An 18,393-nucleotide genomic window follows, 5' to 3' on the forward strand; every position below is an offset into this window, starting at 1 on the left:
CAAGAGGCAGCTGGACAAGCATCTGTCGGGGATGCTTTAGGGTGGATTCCTGCATTGAGCAGGGGGTTGGACTCGATGGCCTTGCAGGCCCCTTCCAACCCTGCTATTCTATGATTCTATGATTGCCCATAGAAGACCCCCCCACACCCCAAATATGTTGTACTACAATGGGGAACAATATCTTGTGGCAGGGAAATCCATTTTCCCCAGCTAAGCTCAGAGGGAGGTCAAGGGAGGAGGCACAGAACATCGGAGTCCCTGCTAATAGAAATGTAGTGGTGTTTTGTCCCTGTGAGCTCCAGAGCCCAGTGCCACTGTTATGCTAAAGGCGAAGACCACCAAGGCCAAGGCTCTAGGGATGTTGGAGGAATCTGGTTGTGGGGTGGAGCTCACCTGCTTGCCCCCCAGGACTCTGTTCCACCTTCCGCCAGCTGGCAGAGTTTCCATAAATTATTAAAACTTTGAGTAAAAAACCATTTATGTACATTTCAGCTGCAAATTGCACAAATCTGCGCAATTTATACAAATTTCTGCCATCATTTGTGCAAATTATGCATATTTGCACATTTTACTGCTGAAATCTGTGCAAATTATGCAGCTTTATGCAATTTGCACACATGATTTGTGCAAATCCCTATTACGCAAATTAGGGCCGAGACAAAAAAAAAAGAGATGAAGTTCCCCAGAACACGGGGAAACCACGAGGCACATCTCACAAAAGGGAAGCCAAGCCGGACGCGCCAGAGAAGTCCGGTGAGCCCAAAAGGGGCTGGATTTCATGGCAACGGAGATCCCTACACATCTCAGAGTTGGAGGGCTTTAAGGAAATGTTACAGAGAAAGAGAAGTTGTTCAGTGGCTATTAGGGATGTTGGAGGAATCTGGTTGGGATGGGATTTCCCAGCTCTGTGGGATTTCACCAGCTTGGCTCCGGACTCCGGATCAATTATTCGGTGCAGCTCTATTCTTCCTTCCTGGTGCCCCTTCAGGGATCCCAGGAACATAGGAAACTGCCTTATACAAGAGTTAGATTCTTGGCCCATCTAGCCCAGTATTGTCAACACTGACTGGCAGCAGTGACTCTCTGGGGTTTCAGGCAGGAGCTTTATCTGCCCTACCAGGAGACACTGCCAGGAATCGAACCTGGGGCCTCCTGCACTCAAAGCAGGGGCTCTAACAACTGAGCTGCGTCCCTTCCTAGCAGTTCCCAACCTTGAGGATACACACGCTCCAGATTTGGCTCTTGACTGCCTGGAGCCAAACCAGAGACAGCTGGAACTTGGCAAAACGTTGAGCCATGAAGCCACACAGCCAGGCGCGCCGAGAGACGGGGCCGCCTCTGTTTTCTAGGTTAATGGAGCTCTGTGCTGCCGCCACCAACACTCCCAAAGCAGCCGTTGGCAGGAGCTGGCGGTGTCCTTGCTAACACGTCTCCTTTCTGAAAGCATCGTGTAGAACGTCGCTTCCCTCCGCGGGGACTGAAAAACACGGGTCTCCTTCCGGCAGAGGCCCCCCCGCAGAAGGCTGCCACCTTGGGAGAGTGGGCCGAGGAAAAGGCAGAGGGGGTGGGCATGAGGAAGGAGGGAAGAGCTCACTGGTGGAGCATCTCCTTTACATGCCAAAGGTCCCAAGTTCAGAATCTGGCCTCTCCAGGCCATTTAAAGGCACCGCCGTTCACCGGCTGAGGCCAAAGCCTGCTGGTATCAGCATGAAGAAAGCAGCAAGGGTGGCGGTCGCGACTTTGGCATTCGGGGCCGAAATGAGCATGTTGCCTTGGGCGGAAGACCTGGAAGCATTTATAGGCGGGGGAACCAATGGAGAAACAAGTCCTGCCCCCTTCCTTCCTACCTTCCCCCTGCAGCCACAAGGGGGCACCAGCACACAGGCACAAGGCCCCGTGAATCTAGCAAGGCAGCTGTCCCCTGGCCAGACTACAGCTCCCATCATTGGCCCTGCTGGCTGGGAAGGATGGGAAATATAGTCCAAGCCATCTGACTTGGGGAAAGGTGCAGCCAAATGAATCCCCGACTGACCCCTGTATGGAGTTTGAATTTGATAGGCGTGGTTTACAGACACCACTGTCCCCTCCATTTGTAATCCGCCCTGATGGAGGTGAAATCTCTGCGCCTGTGGTTAGTAAGCAAGGCGCTTGAATCCCTCGGCTATTATTATTATTGAATTTGTGGTGGGGAGGGACTCTGCGTCACACCCCTCCTCCCCCAGCTAGCAGAAGCAGGCTCAATTATGCCAATTAGGAGAGATCCCCAAATTTGGGGATTGATTGATTTGGAGGAATCAGAATCATAGAATACTTGAGCTGGAAGGGGCCTGTAAGGCCATCGAGTCCAACCCCCCCTGCTCAGTGCAGGAATCCACCTTAAATAATCCTTACTGCATCAGGATACTTTATTTGGTTGGCAAAATTTGGGCTTTCTTCAGGGCCAATTTCCCACCAGTTCATTTGCAAGCTCAGAGGAGTGCCTCCTGCAAAATTGGTGCGCGTCCAGTTGTTAAAGAGCACAGGAGCAGGAGCAGGATGGAAAGGGGCAAGTGGGCAACCCAGCGACAGGTAGCCAGTGGGGCTCTCCTACTTGGGGGAGAGGAGATGTCCTGAGACACCCCTGTGTGGAGGGCGGAGGGCAGAGATGGCGGGGAACATGGGCTATTGTGAAGGAAATGAAAGCAGTGGCTGGACTTGCAACGAGACCCATAACGCTGTGAAGCGCTGGGAGGGGGGCTTTGCTTTGTGGAGTCACCTGGGCAACATGTAGAGGCCCCTGCCCGCTAGGACCTTACCATCAAAGTGGGAAAGCTGCAGCGGCAGAGCCGAGAGTAGAGAAGGAAGGTCTAAATGCCCACCTGTGTACTTGGGCGCTCGTTGGGGAGCAGGGTTCCTGGCGGATGGAAGGTGGGATTTGAAGGAGGTGAGAGCGGCGCAGAGGCAGGTCTATTCGAGGGGGCAGGCCTTCTGGGCGGGGGCCGGGAGCTTTGCTGCGAATCTCGCCCCCTGCCCTCCAACCGGCTTGGCTGGCCCATCTCCGGAAATCCCCCAGAATCCTTCGGGGGAGCCACGCTGCGAGCGATGGGACCCTTTCACCTTCGTCATGCAAAACCCAACAAACCCTCCCCACTGGAGTTGCCCGGGGGAGGGGGGCGCCTTTGCCCGAGGGGTGGCGGTGGCGTGGCGGTGGCGGTGGCGGGGTTCCCGCGCGGGCGAGCCTCCGGCTTCCGGGCCACCGCTTGGCCACCGGCCTGGGCCCCAGGGCCGGCCATGAGCGCCCGCGCGCGCGCGCGCGCCCGTCCCCCCCCCCCCACGTGCCCCGCTCTTCCCGCCCCGGCGCCTTCCGACGTGCCGGGAGTCGCAATCTCGGAGCCTCCCCCCTCCCCCCTTTTTTTTAACGCGAGCGGAGGGTTGCCACGGCAACCGAGGCTTCGGGGAGTCTCGCGCCGACGTCGCTGGCTGGCTGGCTGGCTGGCTGGCTGGCTCGCGCGCCGGCCGCTCGCTCGCCGCTCGCTCGCTCGGAGCAGACGCCGGATGGACGAGGCTGGGTGGCGCGGCGGAGAGGCAGCGGAGCCCCCTCGCCGCCCCCGCCCGGCCGCCCGCCCGGCGCGTGGCCGCCCGGCTAACGCCGCTCTCGCCCTCTCTCTCTCGCCCCGCAGGGCTTCCTCAGCCGCCGCCTCAAGGGCTCCATCAAGCGCACCAAGAGCCAGCCCAAGCTCGACAGGAACGGCAGCTTCCGGCACATCCTCCCCGGCGGCGCCCGGACCGCGGACCATGAGAGGTGAGGCGCGCGCGGCCTCGGCCTGCCTTGCGGTCTAGAGCCTGGCGGGGCGCGCGGGGGGCGGGGCGGGGCGGGGGGGCTGCGATGCTTTTCCTCGGCGGGGGGGAGGGAGGGAGGGAGGGAAGGGGACCCGACGGCCCCCCCTTCCCACCGCCGGTTTCGCCGCTGCAGTCGCCGAGCCGGGAGGTGCCCGCGCGGGAAGGGCTGGAGCGGCGCGGAGGGCGAGGGAGCCGCGTCTTGCCCGCAACTGGCGCGTCCCGGGTTGCCCGGGAGGGGGGGGGGTCCTGGCCGTGCGGCGGCGGCGGCGAGGCTCATCGGGGCCGGTTTATCCCCCCCCCCGGCTGTATCCGAGCTGAATGGCTTGTGGTGTTCCCCCCTGAGCCCCCCCCCCCGCCCACAGCAGAAGGGTGCGTTGTGGCTCGCTCGATCGGGGGCTTTGCGGGTGCCCAGCGAGACCGCCGGTGTACAACCCCGCAAGTGGGTCTCGGGTCACCCGTGGGGGGGAGGGTTCCAGTGTGAGCGTTTTTCAAGCCGAGGCGCGCCCGCCACACCCGTCAACATCTAAAGTGACCTCTGGCTTTGAACTGAAAGGGGGGGGGACGGGGGGGGCGCTGAGGTCTAGGAGATGAACGTGGCCAAGAGGAACCCAATTTTCCAGTTCGGTGGTTGGGAAGAAGCCTGGCTGGGTGGGGATCCCTGCTTGCGAAGGGAAATGTGGGTGCCGACGCCGATGGGTGTGGAAAGAGTTGTTCAGTAGCCGGACGCGCCTTGCGCTCCGCACGGGACAGCCATCCTGGAGGTTTGCATGCCAGGCGAGGGGCGCCGAAGGAGCCAGAGCGCTCTGGAGGCAAACCTGGTCTGGGCTTTGTTCTGGAGTTTGTCCTGCAAGGCGGTTATTTCTATAGCGGCGTCTGGTTTAGGGATACATTTCCAGACCTGAGGTCCAGGTGTTGCGCGCGGGGGTGGGGGTGGGGATGTTTCTGTCCCCTTTGGCTGGTGGGGCTTGCGGGCCGAAGCGATCGAAATCTGGGGCAGGGCTGGGGGGATCTCTTTGCCCGTGTGGCAAGTGTGGCCTGGGGCAGGGGGAGGGGGCACCAGCATGCCAAGCGCAAGGCGGGAGGCTGTGGGCATCCTCTGGCTTTTCTGCAGGGACACACGCACAGGTTGGATTTCCACGTGAACCGGAGTGAAACGAGAAAGGGTCCTGCTCTGTTTTGGCATCAGGCAGATGTCACCAGGCAAACGCTCTTGAATTTTAGGGCAATTCTGTTTGCTTTGCTCTGTTCCTAAAATGAAAAAAAAAATTACAGGTACTGGGGGTGTGTGGCAGGTTTTTAACCCACTTCCCCCACACATCTGGAGCAGGACTGCTGGCAGACAGTTTCCAAGAGGCTTAACCTTTGCATGTCGTGTTTTTCGGACACCAAATGCCTTTGCTCCTCATAAACAGCTGTCCTACAGCCGTTAACTGGGGTGAGTTTCCCTGTCACATCTACAGATTTTTTCCCCCTTCACAGATCTCATTGGCTTTTCCGCTGCTTCTCCCCCCACCCCGTCCTCCGCTGACCACGCCCCAGTCTCGCTTTCCTAGCGACAGCTGGCTTTTCATCCTTTGCAACAGAGAGAGATCCTTGTAAATAGATCCTGTCTTTAAACGGTCACGGATCTCCCCCCCCCCCTTCTCACTGCCACTGCCCCGCTCCATTTTGCATTTGCCGTGATTGTGTCTGGGAACTGCTGGCCTTACCTTTGGGAAACCCTAACTGCTGACTCCATCTTGCTGTTGATGGTACAATCTCCTTCAGCATCTAGGGTGGCTGTTTTTGCTGGGCATATTGATCAGGCAGAGGTCCTGCGTCTTGATCCAGCGCTCGCCTGCCTGCGAGTGTGTGTGTGTGTGTGTGTGTCTGAGGCGAGCAATGCAGCGAAGAAAACAAAGATGTTGCGATGTATAGACAAAGTAACAAGTCAAAAGTCCGCTCTATGAGCCGAAGCATTTTGCAACCTGTATGCTTCATGGAAATTATTAAGCACGTTGGTGGGTTATGTGCTTGAAAAAATGTATTTCCTGCTTTTCAGCTCGACCCCAAATGGAGTATTTTTTCCTCGTTGAGTCTCATTTTTGGCACCATTCATCTCATCTCTGTTAGGAATGGGGGGAGGGCAAGAAATGGGTGTGGCACTGAAGCCCTGCCCCCGACCTCTAGAAATTCTGCCCGACTTCACCCCTATACTCTTCTGATGTCCCACCAAATATTGCCCACACACACACTTTAAAATTTAGCGTTGCCATCTTAAGGACTAGAAACTTGGTTTGTTTGATTTTTGAAAGGTAAGGTTCTTTTATTGGCGTATTGTGCATCCGATATTTTTTCAAACAAACAAACCCCACTTTCTATGTTTAAGGAAAACAGTTTTAATGGTTTGATGAAAAAGTCATCCTGTTTTCCCTTCAACTGCATGCCAGAGGCTGTAAATAGCCACCCACTCTCCGAGAAAAAGGCGTCTGTCTCACGCTCATTTCCTTCTTTGTACCTTTTTCGTAATCCCACTCCTCAGCCAAAAAAAAGCTCTCAGTGCGACTTAGATGCAGTCAATGAAAACAGGACAATCTAAACAGACATAGCACAAAAGGAAAAGTGGACCAGAAGGGAAGAGGAAAAGTCACACTACTCAAGCTTGACCTGCCCCTTTCCAGTCAGTCTCAGCTGGCAGTGGGTCTCTGAGACTTCTCTGCATTGGGTGTGAATGGTTTGTTCTGTCATGCCAAGGCGCAACAGAAGAGTCTTTCTGGTGTATATCTGTATGAATCATTGGTCTGATCAGTGACTCATGCAGAGACCCCAACCGTTCTGGATCCTCTGTGGGCAAGCAGTCTGCATCTCTAAAATAAGAATGAATGGATCACTCTATTTCTGGTCCATGTCGGTTTTGCATGTGGATATTCATACATTTGTTCCATCTAGTTGCTGTCTCAATCTGTGCTTTTAAAAAGATAATAATCATGAAAATCGACATTATTTTATTGCATTTTCTTTAAAATGTGCATTTTTTCATTTCCCCCAAGATATGCATTTTCATACACAATTATCCTAAAAGATGTATTTTCACAAAATATGCAATTTGTTGCTGGTTTTTTGAGCCAAGGGCTGTCTCCCCAAATCCAGAGACATCCAAAAACCCAAAGAGATCTGTGTTCCGATCCACGTATTAGTTTGGGCAGCGCTGATCTGGCAGCCTCCATTAAAAATACGGACCAAAAAAAATGCTTCTGCATCCCTAAAAATTAAACCTTTTTTGGGGGGTGGGGACAAGCAAGGTGCCTGGCTTCCCATCTTAGAGTGTTCAGCAGTTGATCCAAAGTCTGGGAGATAATTCCCTGGGACAACGTCTAGTCTGAGATATTCTACCACTGTCACAAATTCCCACAGAAAATCCTGTTGTCTTTGTCCCTCTTAGTGATAACTGTGTGCCTCTCTTCTCTCCTAGCTCCTTGAGTAGGGGGAAGGTCACTCTAGAAGTGACGTTTCTGAAAAGGATGCATGTGTGGGACTGAGTGTGTCTTGCCGGTGCGCATGCATGTAAAGCTTTGCACATGGACACTAAGGCGCCATGACAGTGTGCAGCTTATGGTTTTACATGCTGCAGCAGCCGAGGCATGTTTTGACTTGTCAGTAGCGCTATGGATGAATGATTACATTTCTCTACTAGACCTTTTACCCAAACACACACACACACACACACTTGACTTTTAAATCAGCAGAAGGCAGGTTGTGACACAGTGTCCAGCCAGAGGGGATCACATGGTCCATGTAGGGATGTTGGCAAAATCAGCAACAGGTTTAAATGAATTCAGATCTCTATGAACTCAACCTGTGGATTTTGCACTGGAGCAGTTTTTCGAAATCGCACAACTTCCGCAGTTTTGCAGACGAGTTATTTTGCTTTGGGGGGAATTTGTGCAAATCTGCACTTGCGCTAAAGCACATTAGCACCAATGCCCGGTTGTCCTAATGCGTATTAGCACTAACATAAACTTGTGCTGATGCTTTTTAGCACAAAGGCACACTTGCACTGATGCATATTGTTGCTAATGCACAATTGCACTGATGCAAAAGATTGGTAATACACAATTGCGCTGGTGCGTATTAACACCCACTTGCGCTAATGCACATTAGTACTAATGCACATTAGCACAAATGGAACTAAATTCTCGTACATCCCTAAAGAAAATCCAGTTCCATCCATGAGAGGACAATGGAAGAAAAGATGCCTGACAGTGCTCAAAACACAGATGGGCTGGATTTAACCAAAGCCGAATATCCCCAGGTCCGTGTGGAAGACAGTGGAGGGCTTGTGCTGGGAAGACCTTGCTCGGCCACGAACCCTTCTTGGCAGCCAACAGCCTCAGTCCCCATCTGTGAAATGGGAAGCTATACTTTTCAAGAAGCTACACCAGATGTCAGTGGTCAAGCCCACTGTGCAGCAGTTGTACGCCTTTAGCAATGTGCAATAATAAGAGAGGGAGAGGTGGGCTCCTGTTATGAAAATAGGAGCCTTTCATGTCTATGGCCTGGATGTTACAGGTTCGGTCATAGAGTTGGAAGGGCGCTTGGAGACTATCTAATTCAACCCCTCAGCTGGAGAATGCAGGAAACCCTGCCTAGAGCATCCCCAACAGATGGCCTGCCCACCATCTGCTTGGAAACGTCCAGCAAGGGAGAACCCAAGACACATGTGGTCATTGGTTCCATTGTTGGATTGTTCTGGTGAATTGGGAAGCGCCATGGCTCAGTGGTAGAGTCCTTGCCTTGCATGCAGAAGGTCCCAGGTTCGATTCCCAGCTTCTCCAGGTAGGGCTAGGAAAGAGTCCTGCCCAAAACACTGGAGAGCCGCTGCTGCCAGTCAGTGTTGACAATACTGGGCTAGATGGATCAAGGGTCTGACTCAGTATATAGCCGCTTCCTGTGTTCCCATCTTCCTGGCATCAAGAGATTTCTCCTAATGTTCAGCCAAGATCTAACCTCCTGCAACTAAAAGAGATATTTGGGTTGTGATCAATAGTTTGACTAACTGAATGGCTGCTGTGAAAAAGGCAAATTCCATGCTTGGCATAATTTGGAAAGGAACTGAAAATAAAACTGCCAATATCAGGTTGTCTTTATACAAATCTATGGTGCAACCACACTTAGAATGCTGTGTACAGTTCTGGTAACTGCACCTCAAAATAATAATAATAATAATAATAATAATAATAATAATAATAATTTATTTATTACCCGCCTCTCCCTCTGGATCGAGACGGGGAACAGCATAGAATACAAAAGGATGTTGTAGCATTGGGAAAAGGGCAACTAAAATGATCGAGGGGCTGGAGCATCTCCTCTCTGAGGGAAAGTTAGAACAGGTGTACAAAACCATGCATGGTGTGAAAAATGTGGATAGGGAGACATTTTTTCTCCCTCTCCCATAATCCTAGAACCCAATGGGGTCCTCCCATGGAGCTCAATACTAGGTGATTCAGGACAGATAGAAGGAAGGACTTCTTCACAAACAATACATAGGTAAACTATGGAATTTGCTAGGACTCTGCACTGCTTCGGTTCTGGATCCAAATCGCAAACCGAAGCAGTCTGACTCCGACCATTTTGGTCTGAGTCTGCATTGGGCTTGGATCAGGCTTAGTGGTCTGGAATGGTTGGGTAGGGTCTGGAGCACTAAGGAATGCTTCAGCTTGATCCGGGATGAGGGCAAGCCACTGTCCTCCACCTGCCAAGCTGCTGGGACTTAACTGACCCATCCACTCATACTTGGCAGCCGCCCATCCTGCATGAGAGCTGCCATTTTTAAGGGAGTTGAGGGCTTCTGTTGTCATAGATCTACTGTTGGAAACATTGACGGCTGTAAAGAGCAACAGGGAAACTGCAACATCTGACCCGGTTCTTCTGGCTTCAGTTCTCGCTTCAGATCCAGATCTGGACCGAGTCCGAAGCAAGCCAAGGTGGATTGGACTCATTCAGAAGCTCCAAATGGCTTCCGAAGCAAGTCAGGGGTCCCTGCACAGCCCTAAAATTCACTCCCAACAAGATGCAGTGATGGCCACCCATTCAGACGGCTTTAAAAGCAGAGGAGACAAATTCCTGGAGGAGAAGGCTACTAGGAGAATAGCTACTAGTCCTGATGGCTCTGTGCTACCTCCAATACCAGAGGCAGGAAGCCTATGTACACCACTTGCTGTTACACTTGTGTCCTACGTATCCCAGTTGCTGGGGGACATGGCTGTTGCACCGTGCCCAGCTTGTGAGTCCCCTGGCCGAGAGCTGGTGGGCCACTCAGTGAACAGAAGCTGGACTAGATAGACCCTTGTTTCCATCCCTCACGGCTTGTCTTGTGCTCTTACATAATCACCTTAGACAAGCCTCCCTCCAAATAGACTACAACACCCATTTTTGTTTATCTGGGGTTGGCCTCATATGATTTTCATTCCATGACGGCACAAACAAGCGTCCTTGTCAGACCTCCACTGGCACATGGGGGATGTGGTTGGAGCCAGGGGTGTTGGGAGAAATCTGCAGCGGTTTCAAATTAGTGCAGGTGTCTCTGAATAACCTGCAGATTCTTCAGCCAACTGCCTTTTTTCCAGTAGCGTGGATTTCCACGGAGCAGTTTTTCATTTGGTGGGGGCAGGATTTGCGCAAATGTGCATTTGCAAACGGGAATGAAGCTCTTGTACATTCCTAACCCAAAATCTAAGTCCATCCATGAGCAAACGACAAAAGACGCCCGACAATCTGCAAAACACGGAGCGGACTTCTCCAGATCCATTCGTTCTCACTTGGAGCCACAAGAGGGGGTGGCTTGTTGCCACGCGGGCCCAATTTCCAGAACCAAGAGCCCCCCCCACACCCCGTCAACCTGCTGGCCAGTCAAACGGCTCGTCAAGAGTGAGCCAAGGGCTCCGTTAAGAGCAGCTGTTTGTTAACAAGCTCTCTGGTGCGTTGATGGATGGCCGCGGCCGGCACCGTGTTCTTATCACGCCGCACTAGAGGTTCATCTTTGCTGCCGGCCACTCCAGCCTCAGCCACAAATCAAGCCCCCCTTCAGCCAATGGCCCGGCCTTAATTGGGAGGACATTTCCTCTGTGAAAGGCATGAAGAGTGACACCAGCTCCGAGGCCCAGCCTGAAACGGGCTCGGCTACCGCAAGGACAGCTGCTTGTCGAGGACCGTTAATTATCACCGCCGGTTTATTCCGATGGCTTGCGCTGAGCTGACCTTTTTTTGCAGAGCAGACTGAGCGGAATCGAGAAGGGGAGAGGCGTCTTCTGACAAGGTCGATCTTTCCTGGGTGCAGAGGGTCAGTTGGCACCCCAGCACCAGGGACATGTGCAAATTTCGAAGGGGTTTGTGTTTCTTTACCAGAATTTGCCCCTCAAGCTTGTGATCATGTTCGGAAAATGTGTTTGTTGGGAAAATGCATGCTTTAAAAAGGCACATTTTGGGGAGGGGAAATATGCATTTTCACGCTTTTGTAAAGGGGGAAAATATGCATTCAGATGAATGCTTTTTAGAAATATGCAGGCAAATGCACAATTTCCCCCTTTGGAGAACTACTTAAACAAAACGCATTTTGGAAGAGAGCTGGAACTTGGAGCATTTTGGCAGATTTGAGACTCACTGCTTTCTTCTCTCTCTACCTGGGCCCTTTGATTCTTGGTGCCCTGTTTGGAAGTTCACTGAGAAGCAGAATGGCTGCTCCTCTAGAATAAACCATTCACTGAGGTAGTCACCACAAAGGGTTTTGTGTGAGAGAATTGGGGGAGAGAACCTGAGTTCCAATCCCATCTCACACCCGAGCACATGTCTGCAAGAGCTGCGTTGGCATGTTGACCCAAGGATCCCTGTCAGCATTCAGTTGCCAACAGGTGTCTCTCTAGAAAGTCACAAGCCAAGAACGTAGGTGAGGGCCAACCCCTCTTGATTGTCCCTTAGTATCAGGAAACCAAAGATAGGCTGCATCTTGGTCTGTGACCATCATCAACAAGGCATTCATTCAAGATAGACTGGCTGTCCGTAGGCCTGCCCACTGTGAATTTATTTGACAAGAGAACTGCTTGTGTAAAGCATTTCTTGACAGCCTCTCAACAAGAAAATGTTCACAAAGCAGCTTACACAGTCCTTGACCCAAAGTTCAAAGGCAGAACCTCTGCGTTGCCTGCAGGAAGTCCCAGGTTTAAACTCCAGGATCTCTAGTTAAAAGGATTTCAGGAAGCACTTCAGAACACCAGAAGAGCTCTCATGCTGGATCAGACCAAGGGTCTATCTTGTCCAGCATTCTGTTCACACGGTGGCCAAATGGCTGCCTGTGGTAAGCCCACCGGGGGAGCGGGGACATCAGTGCAATAGCACCCTCCCAGCTATATGCCCCAGCAACTGGTGAACATAGCCATACTGCCATGGGGGTAGCATATAGCCACGCGGCCGCTGTTATTTTTGGAACCTGGTACTTTTGAGGTGGTTGCCTCCTGGCTGTGCCCATGGAGCTGCCAGAGTGCCAAACCATCTGAAATGGATTCAATGGGCCATTTGAAGACTTGTAGACAGGAGCAGCTGCCAGGTGGCTGTTGTCTCCTCCTCCTCCTCTTCTTCCTCCTCCTGGCATCTCGAAGCGCCTTTAGCAGCTTTCTTTGGGAACACGAGACCAATTGCCTGGTTGGTCTCCTAACACAGCTGTAAAGCTGTCAGATGTGCGGCGGGTGTTAGAGGGGGGGCAGCTTCATCCGTCTCTTCCACTCTCGACTTGCACCAAATGGCTCCACTCTTGCTGAAGCACGAATATGCATTGTTTGCTCACCCTCAAAAGATGGTGCTGTGGGGAACAGCCTTAGTCCTGGTGGGCGTGGCCCAGGTTCTGATGCCAGGACTATTTGCCACCCCACCCCCCATCACGTGCTGATCTCTGGTCATTTGGGGTGGGGCGGGGTGCTCTACAGACAGCAGAGGCTGATGGCTCCGATTTCTTTGGGGCTGTGAATCCATTCGGGGTTTCATCCTGAACCAGCCAGAACTCTAAAGGAACTATCTAAGGTGCTGAACCCAAGCCCCAAAATATTTTCAGCACCTTGGACAGCTCCTTTAGAGTTTTGGCTGGTTCTGACTGAAACCCACAAAGGATTCACAGCTCCATTGACTTCAAAGCCACCAGCCTGCACTGTCTGCCAGTGAATTAATTTATTGTTATTCATGGCCTCCTGTCCCATTTCTTTTTTCTACGCATAAGAGCTGTTTGGGGGAGCAGCAATAGGTGTTTTTCTTCGCAGGCTGATAGCAGCTTTTGGAGGGTGGTTTATTGGTTGCAGTGGAGGAAAGGGTTAACACACACACACACACCTTGCAAGCGCTGTGGTCCTGACAAAAATCAATAGATCCCCCCCCCATGTCAGCTGTGAAGTGTAAAAAGAGAAACATCAGGGAGGCAACATCTGGTTTGGCCTCCATGTGAGCTAAGGGGCTGCGTCCGCCATAACCCATCAGTAGAACCTTCAATACTACATGGCAAACATGCTTTTAATTGGTACTATTTAATTATGGAGGGCTGCACTCATTGTCACCCAACCTACGACCTTCCATCTATTTCCCAGGCCTTCCTTGATTTATTTTAGACATTTATTTCCCCATATTCCTCCGCCCAGGTGCTGCCAATCCATAGGTGCAATCTATCAAAGCAAGAACGATCCAAAATCAACAGCATTCGATAAATCAGTAAAAGCAGAGGCGTTGGTCCCGCTGAGAGCAGCATTGCAACCAAGGTAAAAAAAGGCTGCAGCCTCCAACCTCTCCGGCTCCTTATATATAACGGAGACACGATGCTCTTTCTAGGGGGGGGGGGGTGAGAAATTTACAGGGGAAGTCCAAACATCAGCCGAGTTTACAGTACAATTTGTGGAACCCCAAAAATGTGTTTGACAGCATACTTTTGAAAAATGCACATGAAAAAAAAAATGTGCACAAATACGATTTAATCAATGGGAGAAGATTGAGTACTTTTCAAAGATGTGCATTTGGTGAAATATGCACGGATTCCCATGCAAAAAGGGAGGGGGAAATGCTCTCAAATGCAGATTTGAGTCAGAACAAGTTTCAAGATGGAATTTTGAAAACTTTTGCCAATTTGCACATCCCTAGAGTTACGTTTGATCTTCTTAGGAAAAGATGGGTTTGGGTTCCAAAATGTACTGTTCATCACCTTTTTCATCTAGCCCATCCACGCCCATCCAGACACCCTCCAAATGTGTGTGGACTGCAGCTGCAGTCCACATACATTTGGAGCGTGCCATCTTTCAGGGCTTCTTCTTCTTCTTCTTCTTCTTCTTCTTCTTCTTCTTCTTCTTCTTCTTCTTCTTCTTCTTCTTCTTCTTCTTCTTCGAATCATAGAATAGCAGAGTTGGAAGGGGCCTACAAGGCCATCGAGTTCAACCCCCTGCTCAATGCTGCTGCTTCTTCCTCCTCTTCCTCCTCCTCCTCCCTGTGCCGCCTTCTCTACCTTCCCTGCACTTCTCAAAACATAACAAATCTCTTTGAAAAACAGACACAGACAAAAGGAATGGTTTAATTTGCTGTATCGATCTCTTCCACGGAGGCCTCTGTTCTGTATATGCTTGAGATATTTAATTTGGGAGGAAGTGCTTCTTAATTATTACAAACCTGGCACAGCCCTTCCTTGTCCCCTTTGAGTTTTCTCGCAATGCTCATTCTAGGTGTGACAAACGTCCTCTGATCGCTCAGCTGATTGTTAAATGACTCTTAGAAAGATACAGCGGCGAATTAATTAACAGCAGCAAATGCTTTCCCTAGCAGGTTTTTTTTATCCTCCAGGCCTCTAACCTTTTCCCCCTCATCTTGCAAACAATAGTTTCTAACACCCAGAGTGGAAGAGAGTTCTTGGACATCTTTAGAGCAACCTGTTCTCTCAGTGGCTTCCCCCACCCCACGTTCATCTAACAATGGAAAGAGGTACATGACATCCGGAACCTCATGTGGGGTCTGTCAGTTCACACAGGTTTGCATGTTCAACCCTTGGAGACTTACAGCTTTCAGTGTAGACCCAAATATTTGAACAAGAGGGGCCCATATGTAGTGCAGCAGTAGAGCTACGGATGTGCACATCTGCAGAACTTCAGTTCTTTGAATTCCACTGCGAAGCTCATTTTGCTGTTGATTCCCGAGGTGTGGGGTTCTTTTCCACACGAAGACTTTTCATTCCCACTTTTTTTTTTTTTACAAAATACACACTTCCATGGTGCGCATCTTTTGAAAAGTGCACATTTTTCTCCCATGGATTCAACACCTGCTGGGAAAGATTTATTTATTTATTTATTTATTACATTTCTATACCGCCCAAAAGCTGGAGCTCTCTGGGTGGTTCACAAAACTTAAGATCCTTCAATAGCCCAGAGAGCCGGTTCTGGTCAGTGAAGAGCAGGAAGCCCCAAACATGGGCAGGAAGACCTCAGCTCTCCTTTCCTATCACTCCCTAAGAGGAAGACAGCGTCCCTCACCCAATTTTATGCCCCAAGTATCTCGTATTCAGTGGCAAGCTGCCACCATTTAGCCATCATGGCTAGTAGTAGGGTGACCATATGAAAAGGAGGACAGGGCTCCTGTATTTTTAACAGTTGTATTGAGAAAGAAATTTCAGCAGGTGTCATTTTGTATGCATGCAGCACCTGGTGGAATTCCGTCTTTGTCACAACAGTTAAAGCTGCCCTCTTTTAAATCTGGTCACTCTAGTATAGCTCCTGCACTTTAACTGCTGTGATGAAGCAGTTCATCACAGCAGTTAATTTCACCAATTTCACCAGGTTCTCCATATATGCAAATGACACCTGCTGAAATTCCCTTTTCTTTGCAACTGTTAAAGATACAGGAGCCCTGGCCTCCTTTTCATAGGGTCACCCTAGCTAGTAGCCAAGAAACAGACCTCTCCCACATCTCTGTCAATTTCTCTACTCCCCTTGGAAAGCCATCTAACCAGTCATCGCTGTGGTGGTGGGGAACTAAAGGATAAATTCTAGGGTCCCTGGTATTAAATACTCGGGCACACCCATCTCAATAGCCTCAGTTTAACCTAAGTTGGAGGTGCAGTTGAGGATTTGAGATAGGATGTTTGTATTCATCCAGATTACACTTAGAACTTAAAACATCTACAAAAATTTTAAATTCAATATATTTTATTAAAAAAAAGACAAAGTTGTACACAGACACAAACCTTTCACCCGAACAAAGCAAAATGACATACAAATCTTGTAGCTGTATATTCACAAATTCTGCACCACTCACATTGATTCTGCAAAGGAGTTCTTCTCCGCAGAGGGCCTTCCATTTCTTCCAGGCAAAACCAAGGAGTCACTGAGGCCTACATGCTAGGCTCAGAGCATCATCTTGGATCTCATGCCTGAGGGAAAGGAAAGACATCTTCCTCTGTGTTCAGACTTAAATACCCTTAATGACAAAGGTCTCCCACTTAATACACATTCATTTATTTAAAAATATCTAAGTTCATTGGGCAACGTCATCAATTTAGGTCATCCTCTTCCTAGGATGTTTCATCCCTTCTGACATACTTGTTTATCCCCAAACTGGACAACACTTCTGCTTTTCATGTGGGCAGCTGTCTAGTTTACTTCTCTTTTCTTCTAGATGTGGGGATTTTCTAAACCACAACTCTACCTTTCCGTCACTCTGGACCTTTCACCTGGATCCCTTAAAAGGAAGACATGCAGTTGGTACAAGTCACAAGTTCTTATGACTAATGACTTTGAGCAGTTTCAAATCATATTTCATCAGGCCTTATCTAAACCAAAGCATCTAACCCTTGATACAGTGTTTTATGTGTGTACACCTACTTGCCCCCGTTATATTAAAGCGTTCCTCCATTCCCCAAGCGTAGAAACCCTTTCTTTTCCCCCTATCCTATGCTAACAAACCCTTATAACCTCAACCTTACACATAAAACTGTCCTGCCTTGCCTGCCCCCTCCAGCCTAAGACAGGGATGGCAACACCTGTGTGGACGACAAGGGCAACAGGGCAGGTGGCTGGCTTTCCTGCAACACCTGCGTCTCCTTTCACCTCGCTGTGGCATCTGCAGATCTGCTGTCTTAATGGAACTCATTGGCGCAACGCATCTCAAACCAGAGAATTAATTACTGGTCTCAAATTAATGACTGTCTTAAAAGGTGATTGCCGAGCAAGGTGAGGAAAGAGGGCAGCATTGTGTGAGGAAATGTCTGGAAATAGTCACGTCTCTCCAGGCCAAATATGGTTTGCATAAGTGTGAAATGCTGCCAACTGGATACATTTGATTTTAAAATAAAATTTAAAAAAGTCTATTGGTTGCTCAGCCCTCTGAACCAACAAAATGGAAATATACTCTGAAAACTCCCTGAAAATCTTATTTTGAGAACTCGAAGGACAGGTTTATCTCAAGGAAGGGAAATCTAACCAACAGGCATAGGTCAATTTTGTGGCACCAGTTTAACTGTTATGGCTCTCTGCAAAGAATCCTGAGGCCCTCTTCTGAGTGCCGTGTCCAAGGGAGGTTTCAGTGACGGCAACAAGGGGGAGGGCCTTTTTGTGGTGGCCCCCAAATTCCAGAATGCCAAACTCCAGTGAGGTCTGCCCAGCACCAGCGTTGTCATCCTGTTAGCACCAGGTTAAGTCTTTTCTCTACTCTAGGAGCAGGCAGCTGTGGGAGGGCTCAGGACCATTCCCCCCTCCCCCTGCACCGTTCCCCATAGGTGGCTCCAGAAGTGCCAGTGTGGAGACAATCTTGTCCAAGTGCGCAAAGGATCACAGCTCCACCTGTCTGCTGTCGCCCCCCAGAAGCACATCCCCCTCTTGTCAATATCATTGCCAGGTTCATCCTTTCCACGCACATCTTCATTTAGTCAAGCAGAGGCATATTCCTTACTCGTCAAAAGAACTGGTCACCTCTCCCCAACCCCTTTCTCTCTGGAAGCATGGAAGTGGAGGGTGAAACTGACACATTCTTTGACCAGTACAGAATAGGGGCTCTGCTGTACCAAACAAAGGAATGTGTGGAGTGAATGAAACTGACAAGGATAGTGACAAGAAGGATAGAGCTCCCCAGTGGACAGGTGGACTTACAATCCTGGGCATTTGCACAATATCATCAAAAAAAGATAGATATTTCTTTAAAAAACTGACAACTTCATTTACTCAATTTTCAAGATACCCCCACCCCCCAAAAAAGATCCAGTTTGCGCAATTGGGGGACTACAACCTGAAATCCACATCTTGCATTCATTCACTACAGATCCATTCAATGCCAGTGGGGGGTGGGAATACAACAAGACCTACCAGGGCTGAACCAGAAAAATCAGTTGAGATTTCACCCCTCCACCCAAAACATAATTCTCCTACATCCCTGAGGCTGCCTTCTTGTAAGAAGATGGAACGTTGGCCGCGATCCATTACAGCCCAGCGTCTCTGGTTGTAATAGATTCCGGATTAGCGGCAGCCCCAAATGGGTTGAATACATCCATATTGTGATCGGCCATCGACTCTTATTGGCCAGCAAATAGTGTTTGTT

Source organism: Elgaria multicarinata, chromosome 19, assembly GCF_023053635.1.
Source record: "Elgaria multicarinata webbii isolate HBS135686 ecotype San Diego chromosome 19, rElgMul1.1.pri, whole genome shotgun sequence".
Taxonomy (NCBI): domain Eukaryota; kingdom Metazoa; phylum Chordata; class Lepidosauria; order Squamata; family Anguidae; genus Elgaria; species Elgaria multicarinata.